Source organism: Manis javanica, chromosome 6 (assembly GCF_040802235.1).
Source record: "Manis javanica isolate MJ-LG chromosome 6, MJ_LKY, whole genome shotgun sequence".
In the NCBI taxonomy this organism is placed as follows: Eukaryota; Metazoa; Chordata; class Mammalia; order Pholidota; family Manidae; genus Manis; species Manis javanica.
This window is the reverse complement of record NC_133161.1, coordinates 75,019,750-75,045,326: the sequence shown is the minus strand read 5'-3', so window position 1 is coordinate 75,045,326 and position 25,577 is coordinate 75,019,750. Positions and strand designations below refer to the sequence as shown.

Genomic DNA, 25,577 nt, shown 5'->3' with positions numbered 1-25,577 from the left:
ATATAGTTTGAATCACATGTGCAGTATGTAGTCTTTTAAGATTATCTTCTTTTACTTAGGAATATGCATTTAAGATTCCTTCATGTCTTTTCATGGCTCAAGTGCTCTTTGTTTTAAGCACTGAATAATATTCCATTATCTGGATGTACAGCTATTCGCCTACTGAAGGACATCTTGTTTCCAAGTTTTAGCTATTATGAATAAAACTTCTATAAAAATCTGTCTGCAGGTTTTTGGTGTATTTCTTTTGATGACAAAATTATTCTAGATTTGACCAGTGAGAGGCCCACCAAGCTGTCTTGAGTCTTCTGGTTATTCCCTGACAATTTTTGGAGCACTCCCTTTATTTCTGGCTCAAGATGTTCCAGATGCATTTTTAATTCCAGATTTGGGATGCAGCTGTTTCTCCAAGGATCCTTTGTTCTTTTCAGTGAACAAAACTATTTGCAAACCGTGAGATGGGTGGGTGATATTATGTCCTCTTAACAAAGTCAAGCATTAGAATGAGCATGGTGATGTGTGATTATGGGAGCAGGTATTTTGAAAACTAGATTGTTTACTTAGGAGTAAAGCTTGCTCATTATTTGCTGAAATCAAAAAGGAAGAATACATTCAACTATGAAATAGTTAAATCTTATAGTTGATTTTTAGTTAAGAAAAAAACCACCATTAGAATCAAGGAAAGAAAACTGCATTTCATAATCTATGATTTTCTTGCCAGTAAGTAGTGTTATTTTTTGTTACAGGAAATGTCATAGCCCGATGCTTCTGCAAAATGAATGACATTGTTTAGTTCTAAATCAGTTACAAAATGACCAAATCTTGGAAGTGAAAAAACAGACTTGACATATAACTATATTGCAGATAAATATTTGAGAAATGGAATATTGATGCAATTGATGAGTTTAAGAAACAGTTGCTTCAGAATGGAAGACATGAAAAATGGACAGGTCAGATCTGTGCTCTATGTGAATACTGAGGAAGTAGCAAAATAAAGCCCCTTGAAGGGGGAAGAAGCTTAGGAGAGTTAGCTAACAAAGAATGAAATGTAGAAATGAAAATTCTGTCTAGAAAACTAAGAAATAATCTATTAAAATATACTTAAAAAGTTTAAGTACAAAAATATGTACAGAAGTAGCCTTCAAGATTTGAGGAATGAAATTACTAAATAGTTTTTAATAAATTCATTTCTTTCAGATAAAGAAAGCATAGTATATTAACACACATATATAAATGAAATACATTAAGCCATATGTCCCCTGATGGCAGGTATGGGATGAAGGTGGGTGTTGTGGGACCAAGGTTGGTTAATGGTATCACTTACAAAGACTCAAGGACTGCACTATGTAGAAGAAGGCATTTTCAGTTTTGACAACAAATAGGAAGTAACATTTCCTTCAAAAAAGGGTAAGAATACTTTGGTACCATCACAATATGAAGAATTCTAATGCTGACTATAGCAGAGAGAACAAAGACCTAACATATATCTTCTGAGGTTCGCTGGAGAAAAGAAAGTCACTGATTCACTCAGCCTTTTTTTTTAGTAAATAGGGGAGGAAGCCAGTGTTTACAGAACATGTTAGAGGAAAGCAGTGCATGAGTGACAACAAAACATTTTGTGCAGTTTGCCAGAAAACTTAGAATTGGATTTGCACACAACACACAAAAATTATCACCAGACCTGAAAGTAGAGGACTCTAGACCTAGACAGAGAACACAATATTCTGTGCTCACTGTGACTCAGAGGCTGCATCAGTGCTTTAGTGAATGGAAGATGGAGCAGTTTCCAACTTCCAAAAATATATAACTGAATGTATTCAAAGAAAACATCAGATATCCAAATAGAAGGCCATTCTGTAAATAATTATCCTGTGTTCTTCAAAACTGTCAGCAATGTGAAAGACAAAGGAATGCTTTCTTTCCACCATATGAGGACCCAGAGAAAAGACAGCCATCCACAGCCAGGAAGAGACCTCTCATCAGGAGCAGAACTGAGTGACACCTTGATCTTGGACTGCCCCACCTCCACAACTGTGAGGAATGTCTGTTTTTTTAATCCACCCAGTCTATGGTATTTTGTTTTAGCATACCAAGTAGACAGATACACTCCTCTTATCATGTATGGGAAGAAAACTAGTATTTAGAAATGGTTTTATTAATTTATAATAAGGTATCTTAGCAGAGGGGCTGGAAATACTTAAAGTCCTTGTTCTTGATGCATTCTCCCTCTACAAGAAGAATTACATGGAAAATCAGCCATTAATCAAAGTTATTGGGAGACCATGGAATTAGAACAAGTAATGCTTATAACTTACAATGTAACATATATTCTTTTGTAATTATCAAATATTAAGGGGGACATGTGAAAAAGTTTTATTTGCTGCATATAAGTTACAGTATTCACTCAAAATTTAATACATCATCTGCTGTAGAACTTAAGAGGGCAGCATTTGGATGGACTGGTTAGAGACCTAGAAAAGGGCTGCCAGGGCGCACGCCACCTTCTAAGGCAGTATTGGGTAGAACTTAAGAACAAGGATTGGGAGCCAGAGTTTGCCATTTACCATCTGTTATCATAAGCAAGTTCCTCATTTGTGAAGTGGGGATAATAATAATTCCTACTGTATAGGGGTTGTTGTGAGGGTAAAATATGTTGCATATAAACCACTCAGAGAATGTCTGGTAAGAATGAGTTAAATGATAGCTATTTTTATTTGTTGGAGAAGTTCTAGAGATATGGTTCTCAGCTTTGAACTATGTGACTAAAATGAGAATATCTTTGGAATAGATATAAATTAACCAAACTTGTATGAGAAAATGAGTAAACCCTGAAGCTAACTTACTAGTACCCAAGGGCTGGTTAACTTTTCCAATGATAGAATGCTTGTGTCTTTTATCCAAAGTATCTATTTTCCAGGTATTGAAAGACCTAGAAATTCAATTTTATTATCAAAAGAATGCTTGAGGTTATAGATTCAGTATTTATTATAGACCACATGAGGCTAAATGAGTCTGTTTCCACTACCCAGACAACTGTACGTGCTCCTTACGATCACATTCAGAGTATTCCTCCCCTGGAAAGTGCTGGGAAGAAGTGTCACCTCAGATTCTTACAGACTTCTCGGGTTTCATTTTTTCCTTCCATGTTTATGTTGACTATCTTTTTTTTTTTTTTTGAGAGGGCATCTCTCATATTTATTGATCAAATGGTTGTTAACAACCATAAAATTCTATATAGGGGACTCAATGCACAATCATTAATCAACCCCAAGCCTAATTCTCAACAGTCTCCAATCTTCTGAAGCATAACAAACAAGTTCTTACATGGTGAACAAATTCTTACATAGTGAATAAGTTCTTACATGGTGAACAGTGCAAGGGCAGTATGTTGACTATCTTTTATTCAGTCTTTTCCTTGAAAGGTTAGAATGCAATTGGTTAACTTCAGTTTAGTAAAATGTATTTACAAAGTTCTTTTTCCCTGAGAGGATAATTACATTGTGTTTGACTCTGGTGTGTTTTTGTTCTCTTCAGTCACGCATCTATGACCATTCTTTTTTTTTTAGGATTCTAACTGTAGGCAAGGCAAGGCTAACATGTTTCATGGAAGGGGCACATGTGCTGAGGCCTTGGGCCTGAGCAAAGTTTCTATAAAGGCATGGTGTTCCTCTGAGTCCCAGAATTCTGTTTCCCATCCAAACTTTAGAACTTTTCCAGAAGTTCTAAAAGATGACATGAAGAAAGCTGAGGCAGTTGGAGAGAAAGAACTACAACTTTTGAAGGGGATTTCAGGGAGAAAACGAGGATAACTTCTGTCTCCCGCATTTTTTTTAAAATGGCTAACATTTTCCAAATAATTGCATTTGCAAGGAAATAAGTAACCTTTTTTTCCTCTGGGAAAATGGGGGTGTATGTATGTATCCCTTGTTCCCAACCCATCATGCAACTTTGTGTTACTTTATGAAAAATAATTGCAACAATGGCAAACTGTTCTATAAGGATTTTACTGGCTGACTGTTGGCAATAACTTTACTAACACCTTGTCAGGAGCTACTTCCCTATTTCCTCATGAATGGTTTCCAAGGCCAGGGGATGACAGTAATAGAGACTCTTGGGGCAAGGAGATGGGTATCACTGTTACAGGGAGCTCCCCAAAGTGCTCCTGGCAAGTGGTTGAGACCTGAAAGCCCCATCCTTCTGTGGCTCACCAGGAAGGTTTCCCTGGATGCAGGCAGAGTGACAAACTGTTTATGGTGTGACCAGGGTAGTGCTAAAGGGACTGTAGAGAGTATCTTCCTCACTGTCAGTGTCTACTGCTAGAATGACTCTAATGATTGTTTCCAGAAAACCTCTATTAAAAAGAAATGTTACCTTAGTGGGTAGCACATTAGGAAATGCCAGCTTGAGAACAGCATGCAAATGCAGGGAGTTGTAGGTTGGAAGGGACTGGGGTGTGAGCAAGGCCAGCACATTCTGTAAGGAGATGGGGTCAAGTAGGCAAGGAGCAGAGGGACTCTGCCATTGCCACTTTCTCAGCAGAGGATTCTAGATTCTGAGTGGCAGGTGAAGGCACAGGAGTGGGAGAGCAGTGAAAATGAGGCCAGCTACATTACAACATTGTCTCAGGTGAGCTAACTCTTTAGCCTTTGACTTGGCCTATATTAAAATGATATTTGTGGGGAAAAGGGAAGTTACTGTGGCCAGTATCTTCACCTGGCCCTAAGATACAAGTCCATTGTTCACATGTGGGCAGTGAGTACTGTATAAGGATGTCTTGCCAATGGGTTTCAGCCCTGGGCAAGTTCACTGTGGATTCAATGTGACCGAAGAAATTGACAGCAGAACATTCTTGGGGTGAAAGGGTTATACCTAACTTTATTTCCAGGTGGCAGGTCAGTCACTAAAATCCCATTCACTCAGACCGAGTCTGCATGCAGCAAGCTAGTCTCTGCCTCTGGGCCCTTCTGTCCACACAACCATTCTGCACAGCCATCATCTGGGCCTTTGTCCTCGGCACTGCCACCACTCCAGCCTCTGCTCTGCTCTCCTGCAGCCCTGCCACCATGTTGTGCTCAGAGCACTGCGCGGAGCTCTTTATATAGAGTCAACAGCCATGTAGTGCCCACAGGTGTGCAGTGAGCTAGTCAACCAGGGCCAGCTGAGAATCCTGGCCACAGGAACTTCATTTTATCCATGCTCCACCCCTCCAGGATTCTCTCCTCTCAATCTATGTGCCCTTAGTCCTCTGCAATGGTCCCTGTGCAAGGAAGCTTGAACATTGTTCTCCAGCCTCTCCAGCAAAAATTCTCGCAGATCCACAGGCCGGACTAATGGCTCTGTCTCTGACCTCTGCCTCTTTAGTCTTAATGGCTTGAACTGCAGCACTGGTTTCAGTTGTTGCCATAGCTCCAGTAAGATCCTATTTGGCTTCCTGTCTAATTTCCTTCCATCTGCTCCTGGCCTGTATTAAGTCAACCCACATCTGGGTCCTTGTAATCTTTTTGGGGCCCCTTAAATTCTTGTGAGTCACCTAGCATTTTGTAATCGCTGCCTCAGGGCAGGCTGCACTGTCAGGGAAGACAGCTTTCCCATCTCTGATCCCGACAGAACAATTCCATCTACCCCTAAGTCCCACAGCCACCAGCTCAGCCTGAGTATAGGGGCAGACCATAGAGTACTCCACTACCTGGGGAGGGGGCTGCTCTTCTCCTTGGGAAACTTTCAGCTGCTAGGTCTTTGTTTTTTTTATAACCACTGGGCGTGCTTTCAATACAGGAGGGGCCAGTGCCTCCGGCACCACCCCTTCATCCTTCCCCAGCTCCTCCATTTCTGGGGCTGATGGCACCTTTCTCTCCACTCCCCCAAGTGCCTCCTCTGCTACAGTGCCTCACAATGCCAGCTCAGTCTTCAGAAGTTCTCTTATCTTCACCTCAATGTTTCACAGCTGACATTCTTGTGCCACCTCTGCCTGTGCTTCCCTCAGGAGTTTGTCTTTTTCTTTCATGGCCTTGTCCTCCTTCAGAAAACCTGGCAGCGCTGCCGTCTCACCTCCAATGGCTCCTTGCTGCCAGCACTCTCGTGCTGCCTCCTTTTGTATCAATGCCATCTCCTTCCTCAGGGAATCCACAGAAGTTTGCAGCTAGTGTTCTCGTGCCGCCATTTCTTCGGTCTCCTCTGTAGACCTTTTTAAGACTGTGACAAGCAGCCAACCCACAGTCCCGCTGCCTCCTGGGCACTCTGCTTCTCAAAGGATCTGCTTACTATACCAAGGGCCACCCCAACTGCCTCAGGTGTCACCTCCAGTTGCCTCCAGTCCTGGGGTGGGGCCCAGTCCTCTAGGAGGCAAGCCACCTCAGACCATATACCCATTGGGGGATGATCCACTGTCTCCCCATTCACAGGGGAGCCCGCTGAAGCACCCCTCCCATAAGGGCAGCCTGTCTTTTTCCTTGGTCAACAATGAACCCTACTGACTTTTGCCAATTGTCTTGCCAATGGGTTTCAGCCCTGGGCAAGTTCACTATGGATTCATTGTGACCAAAGAAATTGACAGCAAAACATTTTTGGGGTGAAAGGGTTATACCCAACTTTATTTCCATGTGGCAGGTCAGTCACTAAAATCCCGTTCACTCTGAGCGAGTCTGCATGCAGCAAGCCAGTCTTTGCCTCTGGGCCCCTCTGTCTGCACAGCCGTCCTCTGGGCCCCTCTGTTCGCACAGCCATCCTCTAGGCCTCTCTGCCTGCACAGCCATCCCACACAGCCATCCTCTGGGCCTCTGTCCTCAGCGCTGCCACCACTCCAGCCTCTGCTCTGCTGTCCTGCAGCCTTGCAGCCCTGCCACCATGTAGTGCCCAGAGAACTGGGTGGAGCTCTTTATATAGAGTCAACAGCTATGTATTGCCCACAGGTGTGCATTGAGCTAGTCAACCAGGGCCAGGTGAGAATCCTGGCCATAGGAACTCTCATTTTATCCATACTCTCCTTTGAAAGAGATGCCTTAGTTTTTCTTAAAATTGATAGTTCTATGAGTATGTGTATCATCTGAGTATTTAGAAGTTTGTAGGAGTTTTTTGTTTGCTTTTAAACTGTAAAACTCAGCCATTACCAGGTGAACTCTTAGTATTTTCACTATATATAACTTTGGGATTTAGTTCCTCCAGGATTTTTAGTATTGTTTTTACAGTGTTACACTATATACAAATCAGTAATATATCTCTGCATGACTTAAGGGACTTGTTTTTGACATAAAATTATGATCATGTACAGCCCTGAAACTATGAACAAAACAGATGAAACTGAATCATTTCATTGAATACTGTACATTTTATCCCCAAATAAATAGATTTTAGATGAATTCCCTTCATCTCTTCCACCCTGCTGGGACTGGCTGCTTGCTGTGAAACACAGCTAAGTAGGAAAGAGGCTGTTATTGTTTGATGGCAAATTAACTCAACGATTTCAACAAATATTTATCAAAAGCATAATATATGACAAATATAGTGCTGTGTGCTAGGCATACAGAGAGGAATCAGGTGTAGTTCTTTCCTCAAGTTCACTACTGAGGACAGAGAAATGTCTATAATGAACTACAATTTAATGTGCAAAGTGCTGTATTAGTGACAATGCAAGGGAAACACGTGGAAGAAAATAATGTTTCCCTGGGTTACATCTGCTCTGGACTTTGAGTTTAGCAGGCGGAAATCATAGAAATGATGTTACAGGTAAAAGGCAAAAAAGAAGAAAAGCATTGTATGAACTCCAGGATATCTGTTGGGTATCTGGCTACAGTGGTGGGCCCTTTAATCTGCACTAGGAACAGAGGTGAGGCTTTAAACTCTCCTGTAAATTTGTAAAAGCTAACATTTACATAATGTTTTATGAGAGAAAAAAGTGCTTTCTCATGGATTATTTATACCTCACAAAATCCCTGTGATATTAGTATTACAGAAATTCCTCTGCTTATAAACTTGCAATTATAAATTTTGCTTAATCCAACTGGAGCTACTTACCCTGCAGAATAAAAGCGTATCAATCCTGTTTTCCACCAACAGATGGCGATGGTGGTTGTGCACTGTATGTAGCTACTCTGGGTCTCTATAGTTGCTCATAGTCAACGTATGTAATCTTTGTGTTTAGTTTGAGTATTTCACAAATATTATTAACTGCATCATATGCAGTAAGTGCAAAGACAGATGGAGTGCGGTAAATGCCTGTTAGGTAAGTGTAGCAGATGCCTCTGGTGCGCTTGTCATGTCTCCTTGGTCCACTCTGGATTTCTGCTGTTGCCATAGTAGACCATTCTGTGCAGGCACAGACTCCATTTGCATACCCATGTCATCCTGAAGAATGCTGTGTATTCTGTCCCAGGGTCTTCTCTGGACTGTCAGGAGTGTGCTCAGACTACACCCAAGTGTAACCCAAAGTGCAAGGAAGTTAAGAGGCAGCCTCCCACAATGGTTGGTAGGAGGCTGTGGATAAATGCTGTAGGCTCCAGTCTTTCTCATGGACAATTCTGGGATGCATTCCTGAAGGTTTTGGCAGAATTGAGCCCCTGGTGCTCCAGCAACTACTTCAATAATAAACTCTTTAATTGGCTTTTCTTCTTTTCCTATCTTACTCAACCACAAAATAGCACATTTACCTGGAGATTATCTTCTTTAGAATATAGCTCCATGAGGGCAGGGTGTTTGGTGCCTCAAGGAGTTCTGGGCAAAGAGAGGGGAAGTAAGTATTTGTAGAATGAATTAATAATTAATACATCTATGGCAATAGGAAAATAATATATCTGGATAATGTATCTATGGCTTTGAAGAAAAAAATTTATACTCTTATGTTGTAGAAATGCATTGGGGCCTACAAAATCAAACCTTTCTTTGTCAGTTTAGACTACAAACTGGGGAAACTGGAACCTGACTTGTTGGTGAGTAAAGAATTATATGCCATCGACTGTATTTTGTATATGAGGACACTGCGTCTCAGGTAGGACAAGTGATTTTTGTGAGACCAAGGTTACAGTAGTTTGAATAATGCTTCCCCAAAAGTATCAAGTCCTAATTCCTGGACCTTTAAATATTACTTTATTTGAAAAAAGAGTCTTTGCTGATGTTATCGCATTGAGAATTTTAAGATCAGAGGATAACTTTGGAGTGTTTAGATGGTCCCTAAATGCCATCACATGTGTCCTTATAAGAGAGAGGCAAACAGAGATGGTACAGACACACAGAGGAGCAAGAAATACAAAGCTGGAGCAGAGAAAGATGTAGCCACGGCCAGGGAATAACACAACGGCCAGAGGTGAGAGGAGGCAAGGAATGGGTTCACCCCAAGAGCCTCCGGAGGGAACGCAGCCCTGCCAACAAATTGCATTTAGATTTCTGGCCTCCAGAACTGTGAAAAAATAAATACGTGCAGTTTTGAGTGACTCTGTTTGTGGTAATTTGTTATAGTAGCTCTAGGAAACTGACACAGAGACTCGGTGGATTGGCCGTTACCCACTCACAAGCCTCAGAAAAGAGAGATCCCACCTGGGTCAGCAGACCACCGTGTTGGCCTCCTCGGGCCCCCGGCAATAAGATGCCTTCATGGAAATCTGATCCCCTTCCCTCTCAGATAACCTCCGCAAAAGAGCAGTCAGAGGCAGGGAGAAGCTCTGGTCGTCTTTACAGTGAGTCATGCCTTCCAGTGATCAGCTTAGAAGGGGGTCAGTTGAGCATCCAGGGCTACGTTAGAACGTGGTGCATTTGGAGCTTTGCTACTGGCACAGTCATCCACTACTGCTCTCCCGAGCTATTCTTAGTCAAACTGCTAATACTAAGAAGGTTTCTGAGTTTATGTAAGCAAATCAAAGACTGGGGAATTGCCTAAGAAGCCTAATTTGGGAAAGAAACTCCGAAGTTGAACTAACCGGAAATATTCTTTCTTCTCTCTTTTTCTTTGAAGGGAGACTCATTTCTTTTTCTAGCTCAGATTAAAATGCCCATTGTCACCAGGTAGCCAGCAGTATCCTAGAGTTTATTGAAAATGCTGTTTTTATATTTTGCCTCTAACCTACACATGACCAAAAACACTACATCTCACATACCATGCAATGCCCCCACCACACCCCAGAATACACCCCATTTGTGGTAATTTGTTACAGTAGCACTAGGAAACTGACATAGAGACTTGGAAGATTGCATGTGTGCACACAGCTGTGATGACTGCCATGACAGAGTGCCTTTAAGAAATATCTTTTAACAACAAAATGTCTATCAACAGATGAATGTACAAACAAATTGTGGCATATTATATAATTGAATACCAGTAGGCAATGAAAAGGAATAAACTGATACATGTGACAGCATGATACATTGTAACAATGTTATATTGAGTAAATGTAACCAATTATAAAGCATATGCACTATATGCCCCCAATTATATGGAATTATAGAACAAATGAAACTAATTTATAACAATAGTAGATTCATAGTAGCCTAGGGCTAGAGATTGGATTGATTCCAAAAACATATAAGGGAATTTGATGGGATGGAAATGTTCTGGGCTGTGATGTTGATTAGCTGATCACATGGTCATATACATAGTCAAACTTAGAGGACTTGTACACATACAGATGCAGTTTCATTGTATGTCAATTATACTTTAATAAAGTTAATCTAATAAAGAAAACACAAAGATATTTTGTGCCACTTTTGGCATGGATGTTCTGGTTAAAATATTGTGTGAAAACTCAAATATTTTATGTCATTAAGCACTATTCCTTCTATATTGTAAGTTATTAATATAACATAAAATATTAGATAAAACACACTAACAATAGATTTAGTAACATTCCCAAATTGGAAAATTTTGTACGTATAAATTCTAAGTTGGAATTGTTGATAAATATTGAATATATCACTTTTTTTTTTCAAAGTAAAATTTGTCATAGTCTTGAAAACATCCATGATTTGGGAAATTTAAATAGTGGCCCACTCATAACATTTTTAAGACACTTCTAGTCATTTTGCCTGCAGAAGAGATGGGTGTACATACACATTTTCAAATGTTTTTTCTGTTTCAACCTCTAATATTTTTTCCAGTTAAGGGAAAAATAGTGGCTTTCAAGCTATCCACCTCTCTGGGTTCAAATGTGTTCTTAATAGCAGGTAAATGAACACAGACCATTCCAAAACAAAAGAGGCCCACAAATTAGGTACAGTATGTATTTCCTGTAATGCATAAAACTGTCAACTCAGTTCAATAACCATGACATATAAAACGTAACACACCATAAAAACTATCAAAATCCAGGTACTCAGTAGATAATTCTGGTTCAGGTAGAATTCCAGGTTCTTGAAATAAATGTAAAACTGGATGAGTTCAAGTCTTTTCTTAACTAAGCCCAATAATAAATGAAATTAGTTAAATGTATTATATTCCATTGTGCCTGGGAAACTGAATGGAGTAGCTTGGAAAGTTATAAAAGAAGTTAAAGACTCATTTCCTTCTTGGGCTGTGGTTTAAAAATAAAATTGAAAATAAAAGATGGATGACATCTAATATTTAGCATTATGGCTGATGTTGGAAATCCGGGGTGTGGCTAAGGGTAGTGCTAAAGGCTATTTCCAGTGGCTGCTAGAGATCTGGCCTGGCAGCTCCTTGGATGGAGCCAGCCACAGCCATAATCATTGCTTCATACATTCCACTGCTGCCTGATTTCTTCCCAGCACCACAGATTGGAGGCTGGGCTCCTGGCTCCACTCATCACTCCTCTTGTCTTCTTCACTATCATCCCAGCCCCACTGCCATGATATCTGGTAGAGTGGTGGCATTTCTAAGTGCCCTTGGAGCAAGTCAGAAGTTTCTTGTTGACACTTGTCTCCCCAGTGACGAGAAAAATATCTACATGTAACAATAGCAGAATATGTATATGTTGAATAAATTGGTGGTAAGAACTACAAATGAACAGATGCTTCTGTTCTAAATAATGATAAATTAAACAATAATGGCTCCAGTGTAACTTGCACCATGAGAAACAATCTGGACATTGTAGGAGGGCAGGCAGTGATAGAGGTTAGGGCCATGTGGGGAGGTTGGGAGGGTCTAAACTAGATATAAGACTAGAGGAGAAAGCAGACAACAGAGTAGCTGAAGTTACATTTCAGACTCCTAAATTTTTATCTTAGGGGTATGCTAATAGGAGAGACTGTTTTTATTTCTTTTCTGAATGGACTACTTGTCTGAGAGAATAAATGTGAATTAGATGCGTCTACACCCCCTACCTACAGAAGGCTCTTTATTTTTCAAGGTAGAGACCTGAGGTTTCAAGAAGTGGTCAGAGTGTTTTGATGTCCGTTGCTATGGAGTATATAGAATATGAATATTTACTTTATGATATATCACTAAAATCTGTTAGTAAGTAAAAGCCTCGATTTAAGTGATGTTAGTTATGCTGACACAATGGAGGAAAGCTGGAGTAACTACAGTCCTTTTATTACCCTCAGTAGTATCTATGTATTTAATAATAGGGTTATTATTGAATATACAATATTGGGTAGAAATTTGGTGAGTTATATTCTGTCTGTTCTGTGGATCTTTGTTCTGATAGAGCTTCCATGTAGGAGACTCTGGTCAGTGACCTTGGTGAAGGGAGCTGGTTCTTTATGTACACATATTGAATGTGCAGATATGGCCCATTTGCTTCATGCCTAATTCGTTGCTCGTTTTATTTAAGTTAATCTGCCATTATGGAGTTTCAGATCCGTAGATCTGATATACCTATTTTAATATGCATATACTGTTTCTTTTAATATAATAGAGTAAACATTAGGTATATTTGCTCTAGTGTTGTCTCCAGTGGTACCAATGCCTTATTTTGAAGTTGGAGGTATGGATGAGAACCATGTATTATGGAAATACAGCTATGTTTCAAAATTGAACAATTAGGTAATGCAGTTTGCAGACAGTGGATAGCAAATATGAATTGAATATGTCACATGCATTTATGTGCTACATTATGTACCTATCCCTTGACAAGACACCCAACTAGTATATCATATAAAATGCAAGTACTGCATTTAGAGCAGACAGTAATGAATTAGGAACCTGTAAAACATTTTATACTTCCATTAATCCTTAAAGTGAAACAATTGTTCTAATACACTATCACTCACTGAAGTCAATATTAAAAAGAAAAGTTTTTTTTTCCACTTTCTATCTAGCTAGTATGTTTAAGGATATTTTGCATTTGAAATTTCTAATTTTTCTTAAAAATCCAACTATATAATAACCAATAGGGTGGCTCTGATGGGCAATTACAACTATTAAACAAACTTAGTTAACTGTCAGTGTCCTCAAAATGTTTTAATTTCATTCTGATATATTCCTTTTGTCCAATAGTCTTATCCTTTCTTCTGCACATGTTCTATCAGGAATTCCCTTTACTCAGCTGTCACTGACACATTCTTGTTCTGGTGAAACAGCCAGCTTCTTTGTAAGGTGAAGTGTTACAAGTCAAACTTGCTATTTTCCCCATCTTTCTCTGATTTTTCTCATTTTCTTCTTTGCTAATTATTAAGTGCCTTCAGCAGTCTATTCTTTGTATGGAATTTCTTCAAGGATAACAATCTTTTGAGAATGAGGGATATGCACTTGCAACTCCAGAATATTTCTTTGGAATATATTTAATGTAGTAAACAGAAACATTAATTTTCTTGCTCAAGATCTCAGTGTAGGAATAACTAGAAATTGGCTAAATGTGTATGAATATTAGAAAACTAACAATGCAGTGGTAGAAAGATATATGTGTTATAAAGGTAGCAAATTAAGAAACACTGGGCTCAAAGTAAACATAGGATCTATTAACTCACCTAAGTACTTTCACCCATTAAGGGAAGCCCATCGGACAGCAGGTAGCACAGAAAAGGGATGCATAAGGTATTTGACAAACTTGAGTGCCTCATCTACTTTTTAAATTTTATTTTGTTATCATTAATCTACAATTACATGAAGTACATTATGTTTACTAGGGTCCCCCCTTCACCAAGACTCCCCCACAAACCTGATTACAGTCACTGTCCATCAATGTAGTAAGATGTTGTAGAATCACTACTTGTCTTCTCTGTGTTGCACAGCCCTCCCTATGCCCCCCACCCCACATTATACATGCTAATCATAATACCCCCTTTCTTTTTCCCCACCCTTATTGCTCCCATTCTCCCCAGTCCCTTTCCCTTTGGTAACTGTTAGTCCATTCATGGGTTCTGTGATTCTGCTGCTGTTTTGTTCCTTCAGTTTTTCTTTGTTCTTATACTCCACATATGAGTGAAATCATTTGGTATTTGTCTTCTCCGCCTGGCTTATTTCACTGAGCATAATACCCTCTAGCTCCATCCATGTTGTTGCAAATGGTAGGATTTGTTTTCTTCTTATGGCTGAATAATATTCCATTGTGTATATGTGCCACATCTTCTTTATCCATTCATCTACTGATGGACACTTAGGTTGCTTCCGATTCTTGGCTATTGTAAATAGTGCTGCGATAAACATAGGGGTGCATCTGTCTTTTTCAAACTGGGCTGCTGCATTCTTAGGGTAAATTCCTAGGAGTGGAATTCCTGGGTCAAATGGTATTTCTATTTTGAGCATTTTGAGGAACTTCCATACTGCTTTCAACAATGGTTGAACTAGTTTACATTCGCACCAGCAGTGTAGGAGGGTTCCCCTTTCTCCACAACCTCACCAGCATTTGTTGTTGTTTCTCTTTTGGATGGTAGCCATCCTTACTGGTGTGAGGTGATATCTCACTGTGGTTTTAATTTGCATTTCTCTGATAACTAGCGATATGGAGCATCTTTTCATGTGTCTGTTGGCCATCTCAATTTCTTCTTTGGAGAACTGTCCAGCTCTTCTGCCCATTTTTTAATTGGATTATTTGCTTTTTTTTTTGTTGAGGTGCATGAGCTCTTTATGTATTTTGGATGTCAACCCTATATTGGATCTGTCATTTATGAATTTATTCTCCCATACTGTAGGGTATCTTTTTGTTCTCTTGATGGTGTCCTTTGCTGTACCAAAGCTTTTCAGCTTGATGTAGTCCCACTTGTTCATTTTTGCTTTTGTTTCCCTTGCCTGGGGAGATATGTTCATGAAAAAGTCACTCATGTTTATGTCCAAGAGATTTTGCCTATGTTTTTTCTAAGAGTTTTATGGTTTCATGACTTACATTCAGGTCTTTGATCCATTTCAAATTTAATTTTGTGTATGAGGTTAGACAGTGATCCAGTTTCATTCTCTTACATGTAGCTGTCCAGTTTTGCCAGCACCATCTGTTGAAGAGACTGTTATTTCCCCATTGTATGCCCATGGCTCCTTTATCATATATTAATTGGCCATATATGTTTGAGTTAATGTATAGAGTTTCTATTCTGTTCCACTGGTCTGAGGGTCTGTTCTTGTGCCAGTACCAAATTGTCTTGATTACTGTGGCTTTGTAGTAGAGCTTGAAGTTGGGGAGCATATTTCCCCCTGCTTTATTCTTCCTTCCCAGGATTGCTTTGGCTAGTCAGGGTCTTTGGTGTTTCCATATGAATTTTTGAACTATTTGTTCCAGTTTGTTGAAGAATGCTGTTGGTAATTTGATGGGAATTGCATAAATCTGTATATTCCTTTGGGCAGGATGGCCATTTTGACGATATTAATTCTTCCTAGCCAAGAGCGTGGAATAAGTTTCCATTTGTTAGTGTCCTCTTTAATTTCTCTTAAGAGTGTCTTATAGTTTTCAGGGTATAGGTCTTTCACTTCTTTGGTTAGGTTTATTCCTAGATACTTTATTCTTTTTGATGCAATTGTGAATGGAATTGTTTTTCTGATTTCTCTTTCTATTGGTTCATTGTTAGTGTATAGGAAAGCCACAGATTTCTGTGTGTTAATTTTGTATCCTGAAACGTTGCTGTATTCTGATATCACTTCTAGTAGTTTTGGAGTGGAGTCCTTAGGGTTTTTTTTATGTACAATATCATGTCATCTGCAAATAGTGACAGTTTAACTTCTTTTTTACCTGTCTGAATTCCTTGTATTTTTTGTTTCGTCTAATTGCCATGGTTAGGATGTCCAGTACTATGTTAAATAATAGTGGGGATAGTAGACATCCCTGCCTTGTTCCTGATCTCAGAGGAAAAGCTTTCAACTTCTTGCTGTTCAGTATGATGTTAGTGTGGGTTTATCATATATGGCCTTTATTATGTTGAGGTATGTGCCCTCTATTCCCATTTTGCTGAGAGTTTTTCTCATGAATGGAAGCATTGTCAAATGCTTTTCCAGCATCTATGGAGATGATCATGTGCTTTTTGTCCTTCTTTTTGTTTATGTGGTGGATGATGTTGATGGATTTTCGAATGTTGTACCATCCTTGCTTCCCTGGAATGAATCCCACTTGGTCATGGTGTATGATCCTCTTGATGTATTTTTGAATTCAGTTTGCTAATATTTTGTTGAATATTTTTGCATCTACGTTCATCAGGGATATTGGTCTGTAGTTTTCTTTTTTGGTGGGGTCTTTGCCTGGTTTTGGTATTAGTTTGATGTTGGCTTCATAGAATAAGTTTGGGAGTATTCCTTCCTCTTCTATTTTTTGGAAAACTTTAAGGACAATGGGTATTATGTCTTCTCTATATGTCTGATAAAATTCTGAGGTAAATCGATCTGGCCCAGGGGTTTTGTTCTTGGGTAGTTTTTTTTTTTTGAGAGGGCATCTCTCATATTTATTGATCAAACGGTTGTTAAAAACAATAAAATTCTGTATAGGGGACTCAGTGCTCAATGCACCATCATTAATCCACCCGAGCCTAATTCTCGTCAGTCTCCAATCTTCTGAAGCATAACGAACAAATTCTTACATGGTGAACAAATTCTTACATAGTGAATAAGTTCTTACATGGTGAACAGTACAAGGGCAGTCATCACAGAAACTTATGGTTTTGATCATGCATTATGAACTATAAACAATCAGGTCAAATATGAATATTCGTTTGATTTTTATACTTGATTTATATGTGAATCCCACATTTCTCCCTTATTATTATTATTATTATTTTTAATAAAATGCTGAAGTGGTAGATACATGCAAGATAAAGGTAGAAAACATAGTTTAGTGTTGTAAGAGAGCAAATGTAGGTGATCAGGTGTGTGTCTGTAGACTAAGTGTTAATCCAAGCTAGACAAGGGCAATAAAACATCTACAGATGCAGAAGATTTCTCTGAAAACGGGGGGGGGGGGGGGTGAGGTTCTAAGCCTTACCTCTGTTGATCCCCAATTTCTCATCTGATGGCCCAACTGCAACTGTGCCTGTCTTATGTTGTTCCTCCCTTGAGGAATCTTACCCGTCGCTGGCTAACCAGTCATCTTCCGGGGCCATACAGGGAAATGTAAAGTTGGTAAGTGAGAGAAGGAATATTGTTTGAAAAGGTTAGCTTTTTACTTCTTTGCAGATTTATTCCCTGTGGCTTCTATGCCCAGCATTTATCTTGAGGTATGTTTACCACTTGGAAGAATTATGATACATGGTAAATTTGATATGAGGCACGAATTCTATTTAAGGGTTGTAATTAGGAAGGAAGAAGAAAAGCTATAGAAGTAGTAGATGGAAGAAAACATGGGAAGATTGATTATATCTTTGACATATCTTCTTGTAGAGTAACTTAAGCATGTATAGGTTTTAAACTACTAATTAAATTGTGCACTCACATTAACATAATAGGAATACAGTTACATAACCAAAGCAGACCTATAATTATCAGCCATCTCCAATGAAACCAAGAAAACCAGTTAGGCACCCTAGGAATTTGTGAAAATTTATCTATGATTTGGTGGATATTGTCCAACTGAACTTGAACAGTCTGAGAGAAATCAGACAAATTAAAACAACCCATTCCTGGGAACTGTTCACATCCCATATGTTCTTTTAACAGTAGATAGTCTGTAGTTGTAAGATTTTGGAGCGCTACAAGTTGCACTTCTCCTAATTCTTGGTTGAGTTCCAACAGTATAGATCCAGTCAAATTTGTTGTTTTACTGTATGCACAGGCCAGCTTAGATATCTCCTTCTTCATTCCCATGGCAAGTCCAGGAACTGGTGGGATGAATGCAGCCTCAACTGTATCAGCACCTGGATCTTTGTTGAGGTTTCTTGATGATCATCTTCTGGCATGAGTCTTCCTGAGAGTGCTGATGTTGGAAGTTCTTCTTCGTATCGTATCTTAGTTCATTTTCTAGGTAGCCAAATTAGGCTTTGATCCTCTGTATAAACACAAACAGACCCTTTGCCCACACTTTGGTATGCCCTTTATACCATTGTGTAGAACTCATTGGAGGTCACCACACAGGAACTGCTTTTCTTTTTATAAGAGAAAGGAATATTATCAGAAAAATGTACCTCCATAGTCAATCATCTAACACCCTTTAAGTGATCAAAATTAAGAATATTTAAAGCATGCATTAATCGTTGATTTAAAGTTAGTTTTATCCTATCAGGGAGTAATCCCCCTTTTCTTTCTTTCTTTTTTGTTTTTTGTTATCACTAATCTACACTTACATGAAGAACACTATGTCTACTAGACTCTCCCCTATACCAGTTCCCCTCCACAAACCCCCCTACAGTCACCGTTCATCAGCAGAGCAAAATGCCACAGAAACACCACTTGTCCTCTCTGTGCTGTACAGCCCTCGCCTTTCTCCCACCCATCCCATTATGCATGCTAATCTTAATACCCCCCTTCCTCTCCCCCCCTTATCCCTCCCTACCCTCCCATCCTTCCCAGTCCCATTCCCTTTGGTACCTGTTAGTCCATTCTTGGGTTCTGTGATTCCACTGCTGTTTTGTTCCTTCAGTTTTTCCTTTGTTCTTTTATTCCACATGTGAGTGAAATCATTTGGTATTTCTCATTCTCTGCTTGGCTTATTTCACCGAGCATAATACCCTCCAGCTCCATCCATGATGCTGCAAATGGTAGGATTTGCCCTCTTCTTATGGCTGAATAATATTCCATTGTGTATATGTACCACATCTTCTTTATCCATTCATCTACTGGTGGACATTTAGGTTGCTTCCAATTCTTGGCTAATGTAAATAGTGCTGTGATAAACATAGGGGTACATCTGTCTTTCTCAAACTTGATTGCTGCGTTCTTAGGGTAAATTCCTAGGAGTGGAATTCCTGGGTCAAATGGTAAGTCTGTTTTGAGCATGTTGAGGAACCTCCATACTGCTCTCCACAGTGGTTGAACTAATTTACATTCCCACCAGCAGTGTAGGAGGGTTCCCCTTTGTCCACAGCCTCGCCAACATTTGCTGTTGTTTGTCTTTTGGATGGTAGCCATCCTTACTGGTGTGAGGTGATACCTCATTGTAGTTTTAATTTGCATTTCTCTGATAATTAGCAATGTGGAGCATCTTTTCATGTGTCTGTTGGCCATCTGTGTTTCTTTTTTGGAAAACTGTCTGTTCAGTTCCTCTGCCCATTTTTTAATTAAATTATTTGTTTTTTGTTTGTTGAGGCGTGTGAGCTCTTTATATATTTTGGACATCAAGCCTTTATCGGATCTGTCATTTACAAATATATTCTCCCATACTGTAGGGTTCCTTTTTGTTCTATTGATGGTGTCTTTTGCTGTACAGAAGCTTTTAAGCTTAATATAGTCCCACTTGTTCATTTTTGCTGTTGTTTTTCTTGCCCGGGGAGATATGTTCAAGAAGAGGTCACTCATGTGTATGTCTAAGAGGTTCTTGCCTATGTTTTTTTTCCAAGAGTTTAATGGTTTCATTACTTACATTCAGGTCTTTGATCCATTTTGAATTTACTTTTGTATATAGGGTTAGACAATGGTTCATTCTCCTACATGTAGCTGTCCAGTTTTGCCAGCACCATCTGTTGAAGGGACTGTCATTTCCCCATTGTATGTCCATGGCTTCTTTATCAAATATTAATTGACCATATATGTCTGTGTTAATGTCTGGATTCTCTATTCTGTTCTGTTGGTCTGTGGCTCTGTTCTTGTGCCAGTACCAAATTGTCTTGATTACTATGGCTTTATAATAGAGCTTGAAGTTGGGGAGTGAGAACCCCCCTACTTTATTCTTCTTTCTCAGGATTGCTTTGGCTATTTGGGGTCTTTGGTGGTTCCATATGAATTTTTGAATTATTTGTTCCAGTTCATTGAACAATGTTGCTGGTAGTTTCATAGGGATTGCATCAAATCTGTATATTGCTTTGGGCAGGATGGCCATTTTGACGATATTAATTCTTCCTAGCCACGAGCATGGGATGAGTTTCCATTTGTTAGTGTCCCCTTTAATTTCTCTTAAGAGTGATTTGTAGTTTTCATCGTATAGGTCTTTCCCTTCCTTGGTGAGTTTTATTCCTAGGTATTTTATTCTTTTTGATGCAATTGTGAAAGGAATTGTTTTCCTGATTTCTCTTTCTATTGGTTCATTGTTAGTGTATAGGAAAGCTACAGATTTCTGTGTGTTAATTTTGTATCCTGCAATTTTGCTGTATTCCGATATCAGTTCTAGTAGTTTTAGGGTGGAGTCTTTAGGGTTTTTTATGTACAATATCATGTCATCTGTAAATAGTGACAGTTTAACTTCTTCTTTACCAATCTAGATTCCTTGTATTTCTTTGTTTTGTCTTTCCTTGGCTAGGACCCCTGTACTGTGTTAAATAACAGTGGTGAGAGTGGGCATCCCTGTCTAGTTCCCAATCTCAGATGAAATGATTTCAGCTTCTCACTGTTCAGTATAATGTTGGCTGTGGGTTTATCATATATGGCCTTTATTATGTTGAGGTACTTGCCCTCTATTCCCATTTTTCTGAGAGTTTTTATCATGAATGGATGTTGAGTTTTGTCAAATGTTTTTTCAGCATCTATGGAGATGATCATGTGGTTTTTGTCTTTCTTTTTGTTGATGTGGTGGATGATGTTGATGGATTTTCAAATGTTGTACCATCCTTGCATCCCTGGGATGAATCCCACTTGGTCATGGTGTATGATCCTTTTGATGTATTTTTGAATCCTGTTTGCTAATATTTTGTTGAGTATTTTTGCATCTACGTTCATCAGTCTGTAGTTTTCTTTTTTGGTGGGGTCTTTGCCTGGTTTTGGTATTAGTTTGATGTTGGCTTCATAGAATAAGTTTGGGAGTATTCCTTCCTCTTCTGTTTTTTGAAAAACTGTAAGGAGAATGGGTATTATGACTTCCCTGTTTGTCTGATAAAATTCCGAGGTAAATACATCTGGCCCGGGGATTTTGTCCTTGGGTAGTTTTTTGATTACTGATTCAATTTCATTGCTGGTAATTGGTCTGTTTAGATTTTCTGTTTCTTTCTGGGTCAGTCTTGGAAGGTTGTATTTTTCTGGGAAGTTATCCATTTCTTCTAGGTTTCCCAGCTTGTTAGCATATAGGTTTTCATAGTACTCTCTAATAATTCTTTGGGGTATTTCTGTGGTGTCTGTCGTGATTTTTCCTTTCTCGTTTCTGATTCTGTTGATTGTTGATTTGTGTTGACTCTATTTTCCTCTTAATAATTCTGGCTAGAGGCTTATCTATTTTGTTCATTTTCTCAAAGAACTAGCTCTTGGTTTCATTGATTTTTGCTATTTTATTCTTCTCAATTTTATTTATTTCTTCTCTGGTCTTTATTATGGCCCTCCTTCTGCTGACCTTAGGCCTCATTTGTTCTTCTTTTTCCAGTTTCGATAATTTTGACATTAGACCATTCATTTGGGATTGTTCTTCCTTCTTTAAATATGCCGGGATTGCTATATACTTTCCTCTTAAGACTGCTTTTGCTGTATCCCACATTAGTTGGGGCTTTGTGTTGTTGTTGTCGTTTGTTTCCATAAAGTGCTGGATCTCCATTTTGATTTGGTCATTGATCCATTGATTATTTAGGAGTGTGTTGTTAAGCCTCCATGTGTTTGTGAGCCTTTTTCCTTTCTTTGTACAGTTTATTTCTAGTTTTATGCCTTTGTGGTCTGAAAAGTTGATTGGTAGGATTTCAATCTTTTGGAATTTACTGAGGCTCTTTTTGTGGCATAGTAGGTGGTCTATTCTGGAGAATGTTCCATGTGTACTTGAGAAGAATGTGTATCCTGTTGCTTTTGGATGTAGAGTTCTGTAGATGTCTATTAGGTCCATCTGTTCTAGTGTGTTGTTCAGTGCCTCTGTTTCCTTACTTATTTTCTGTCTGTTGGATCTGTCCTTTGGAGTGAGTGGTGTGTTGAAGTCTTCCAGAATGAATGCATTGCATTCTATTTCCTCCTTTAGTTCTATTAGTATTTGTTTCAGATATCTTGGTGCTCCTGTATTGGGTGCATATATATTTATTATATTTATAATGGTTATATCCTCTTGTTGGACTGAGCCCTTTATCATTATGTAATGTCCTTCTTTATCTTTTGTTACTTTCTTTATTTGGAAGTCTGTTTTGTCTGATACTAGTATTGCAGCACCTGCTTTTTTCTCTCTGTTGTTTGCATGAAATATCTTTTTCCATCCCTTGACTTTAAGTCTGTGCATGTCTTTGGGTTTGAGGTGAGTCTCTTGTAAGCAGCGTATGGATGGATCTCGCTTTTTATCCATTCTATTACTCTGTGTCTTTTGATTGGTTCATTCAGTCCATTTACATTTAGGCTGATTATTGAAAGGTATGTACTGATTACCATTGCAGGCTTTAAGTTTGTGGTTACCAGAGGTCCAGGGTTAGCTTCTTTGCTATCTTACTGTCTAACTTAACTCGGTTGTTGAGCTATTATAAACACAGTCTGATGATTTTTTATTTCTCTACCTTGTTATTCCTCCTCCTCCCTTCTTCATATGTTGGGTGTTTTGTTCTGTGCTCTTTTTTGGAGTGCTCCCATCTCGAGCAGTCCCTGTAAGATGCCCTGTAGAGGTGGTTTGTGGGAGGCAAATTCCCTCAACTTTTGCTTGTCTGGGAATTTTTTAATCCCTCCTTCATATTTAAATGATAATCATGCTGGATACAGTAGTCTTGGTTCGAGGCTCTTCTGTTTCATTGCATTAAGTATATCATGCCATTCTCTTCTGGTCTGTTGGGTTTCTGTTGAGAAGTCTAATGATAGCCTGATGTGTTTTCCTTTGTAGGTGATCTTTTTTTTCTCTCTGGTTGCTAGTAATACTTTGTCCTTGTGTTTGATCTTTGCAATTTTAATTATTATGTGTCTTGGTGTTGCCCTCCTTGGATCCCTTGTTTTGGGGGTTCTTTGTACCTCTGTGGTCTGAGTGGCCATTTCCTCCCCTAGTTTGGGGTAGTTTTCAGCAATTATTTCTTCAAAGACACTTTCTATCCCTTTTTTTCCCTCTTCTTCTTCTGTTACCCCTATAATGCGGGTATTGTTCCGTTTCGATTGGTCACTCAGCTCTCTTAGAATTCATTCATTCCTGGAGATCCTTTTATCTCACTCTGCATCAGCTTCTCTGTGTTCCTATTTCTGTTTTCTAGTCCATTAATGGTCTCTTGCATCTCGTCCATTCTGTTTTGAAGTCCTTCCAGAGCTTGTTTTATTTCTGTGTTCTCCTTCCTTAGTTCTTCCATATTTGTCTGCAAGTCCATCAGCTTGGTTATGACTTTTGTTTTGAATTCTTTTTCAGAAAGACTGGTTAAATCTATCTCCCAAGGTTCCTTCTCTGGGGAAGATGAAGCAGATGCTGAAGCTGTCTGGGTTAGACTTGTCTGGATCAAATTTTTTTGCCTTTTCATGTTGATATGTGCTATTGACTGTCAGCTGGGAGAGCCAAACTTTCCACTTGCTACTGGCCTTTCTTTACTGGGACAACTGCGACCCCTAGTGGCTTGTGTTGGGCAATTGTTTGTAGACTGGGTCTTTGTGTCTTGCCCAGCCGTTATGGAGGAAGCTCCCTTGTTGAGGGAGTGGCCATCCTCAGGGTGCTTCTTTGCTATGGCCGGGCCCAGGAGGGGTAATGGACGGGGGGCTGTTTGGCTGTTTACCTCCATGAGTGGTCTCAGAAATGTTGCCCAGGGGGTTAGTGCGTCCGGGTTTCCCTGGAATTTCCAGCTGTTGGACTGTGACCTGTGTTGTTTCCATCCAGCTGTGGTGTCCCCGTCCCTTTAAGACTTTCAAAAAGCACTTGCTTTTCTTTGTCACAGGGGCATCAGCTTCAGGATCCACTCAGAGGTCTTGCTGCCTTGTTTCCCTAGTTCCCAGCCCTCCACGCATGCACTGTGTCTGCGGTCTGGTGTGGATGGCTACAGCTGGGTGTTTAGCAGTCCTGGACTCCCTCTCCCTCCCCGCTCCGACTCCTCTCCTCCTGCCGGGAGCTGGGGTGAAAGGCGCTTGGGTCCTGCTGGGCCGGAGTTTGTATCTTACTCCTTTCATCAGGCGCTGGGCTCATGCACGTGTGGATGTAGTCTGGCTGTTGTCCTGTGTCTTCTGGTCTCTCTTTTAGGATTAGTTGTATTGCATTTTCAAAAATACATATGATTTTGGGAGGAGATTCCCACTGTCCTAGTCACGCCGCCATCTTGGCTCCACCTCTCTTGGGTAGTTTTTGATTACCGCTTCAGTTTCTTTGCTTGTAATTGGTTTGTTTACATTTTTTGTTTCTTTGTTCAGTCATGGAAGGTTGTATTTTTCTAGGAAGTTGTCCATTTCTCCTAGGTTTTCCAGCTTGTTAGCATATAGGTTTTCATAGTATTCTCTAGTAATTCTTTGTATTTCTGTGGGGTCTGTCATCATTTTTCCTTTCTCGTTTTTGATTCTGTTGATGTGTGTTGATTCTCTTTTTTTCTTAATAAGTTTGGCTAGGGGCTTATCTATTTTGTTAATTTTCTTGAAGAACCAGCTCTTGGTTTCACTGATTTTTTCTATTGCTTTATTCTTGTCAATTTTATTTATTTCTTCCCTGATCTTTATTATGTCCATCCTTCTGCTGACTTTAGGCCTAATTTGTTTTTCTTTTTCCAATTTCGATAATTGTGACAGTAGACTATTCATTTGGGATTGTTCTTCCTTCTTTAAGTATGCCTGGATTGCTATATACTTTCCTCTTAAGACTGCTTTTGCTGCATCCCCCAGAAGTTGGGGTTTTGTGTTGTTGTTGTCATTTGTTTCCATATATTGCTTGATCTCTTTTTTAATTTGTTCATTGATCCATTGATTATTTAGGAGCATGTTGTTAAGCCTTCATGTGTTTGTGAGCCTTTTTGTTTTCTTTGTACAATTTATTTGTAGTTGTATCCCTTTGTGGTCTGAAAAGTTGGTTGGTAGAGTTTCAATCTTTTTGAATTTACTAAGGCTCTTTTTGTGTCCTAGTATGTGGTCTATTCTGGAGGATGTTCCGTGTGCACTTGAGAAGAATGTATATCCTGTTGCTTTTGGATGTAGCATTCTATAGATGTCTATTAGGTCTATCTGTTCTAGTGTGTTGTTCAGTGCCTCTGTGTCCTTACTTAGTTTCTGTCTGGTGGATCTAACCTTTGGAGTGAGTGGCATGTTGAAGTCATCTAAAATGAATGCATTACATTCTATTTCCTCCTTTACTTTTGTTAGTATTTGTTTC

General features: G+C 39.3%; 1 long non-coding RNA gene across 2 annotated transcripts in view; it reads left to right on the top strand.

The window, feature by feature from the left end:
- Nucleotides 1–1,567: 1,567 nt before the first annotated feature.
- LOC140849920 (uncharacterized) overlaps nt 1,568–25,577 on the top strand; it is a 71,281-nt gene continuing 47,271 nt past the window's right edge. Inside the window, exon 1 of one of the 2 annotated variants that reach the window (XR_012132321.1) lies at nt 1,568–2,033. This is a non-coding gene — a long non-coding RNA (uncharacterized lncRNA). The remainder of the gene's footprint in view (nt 2,034–25,577) is intronic. The other variant, XR_012132320.1, reaches the window with a different exon arrangement.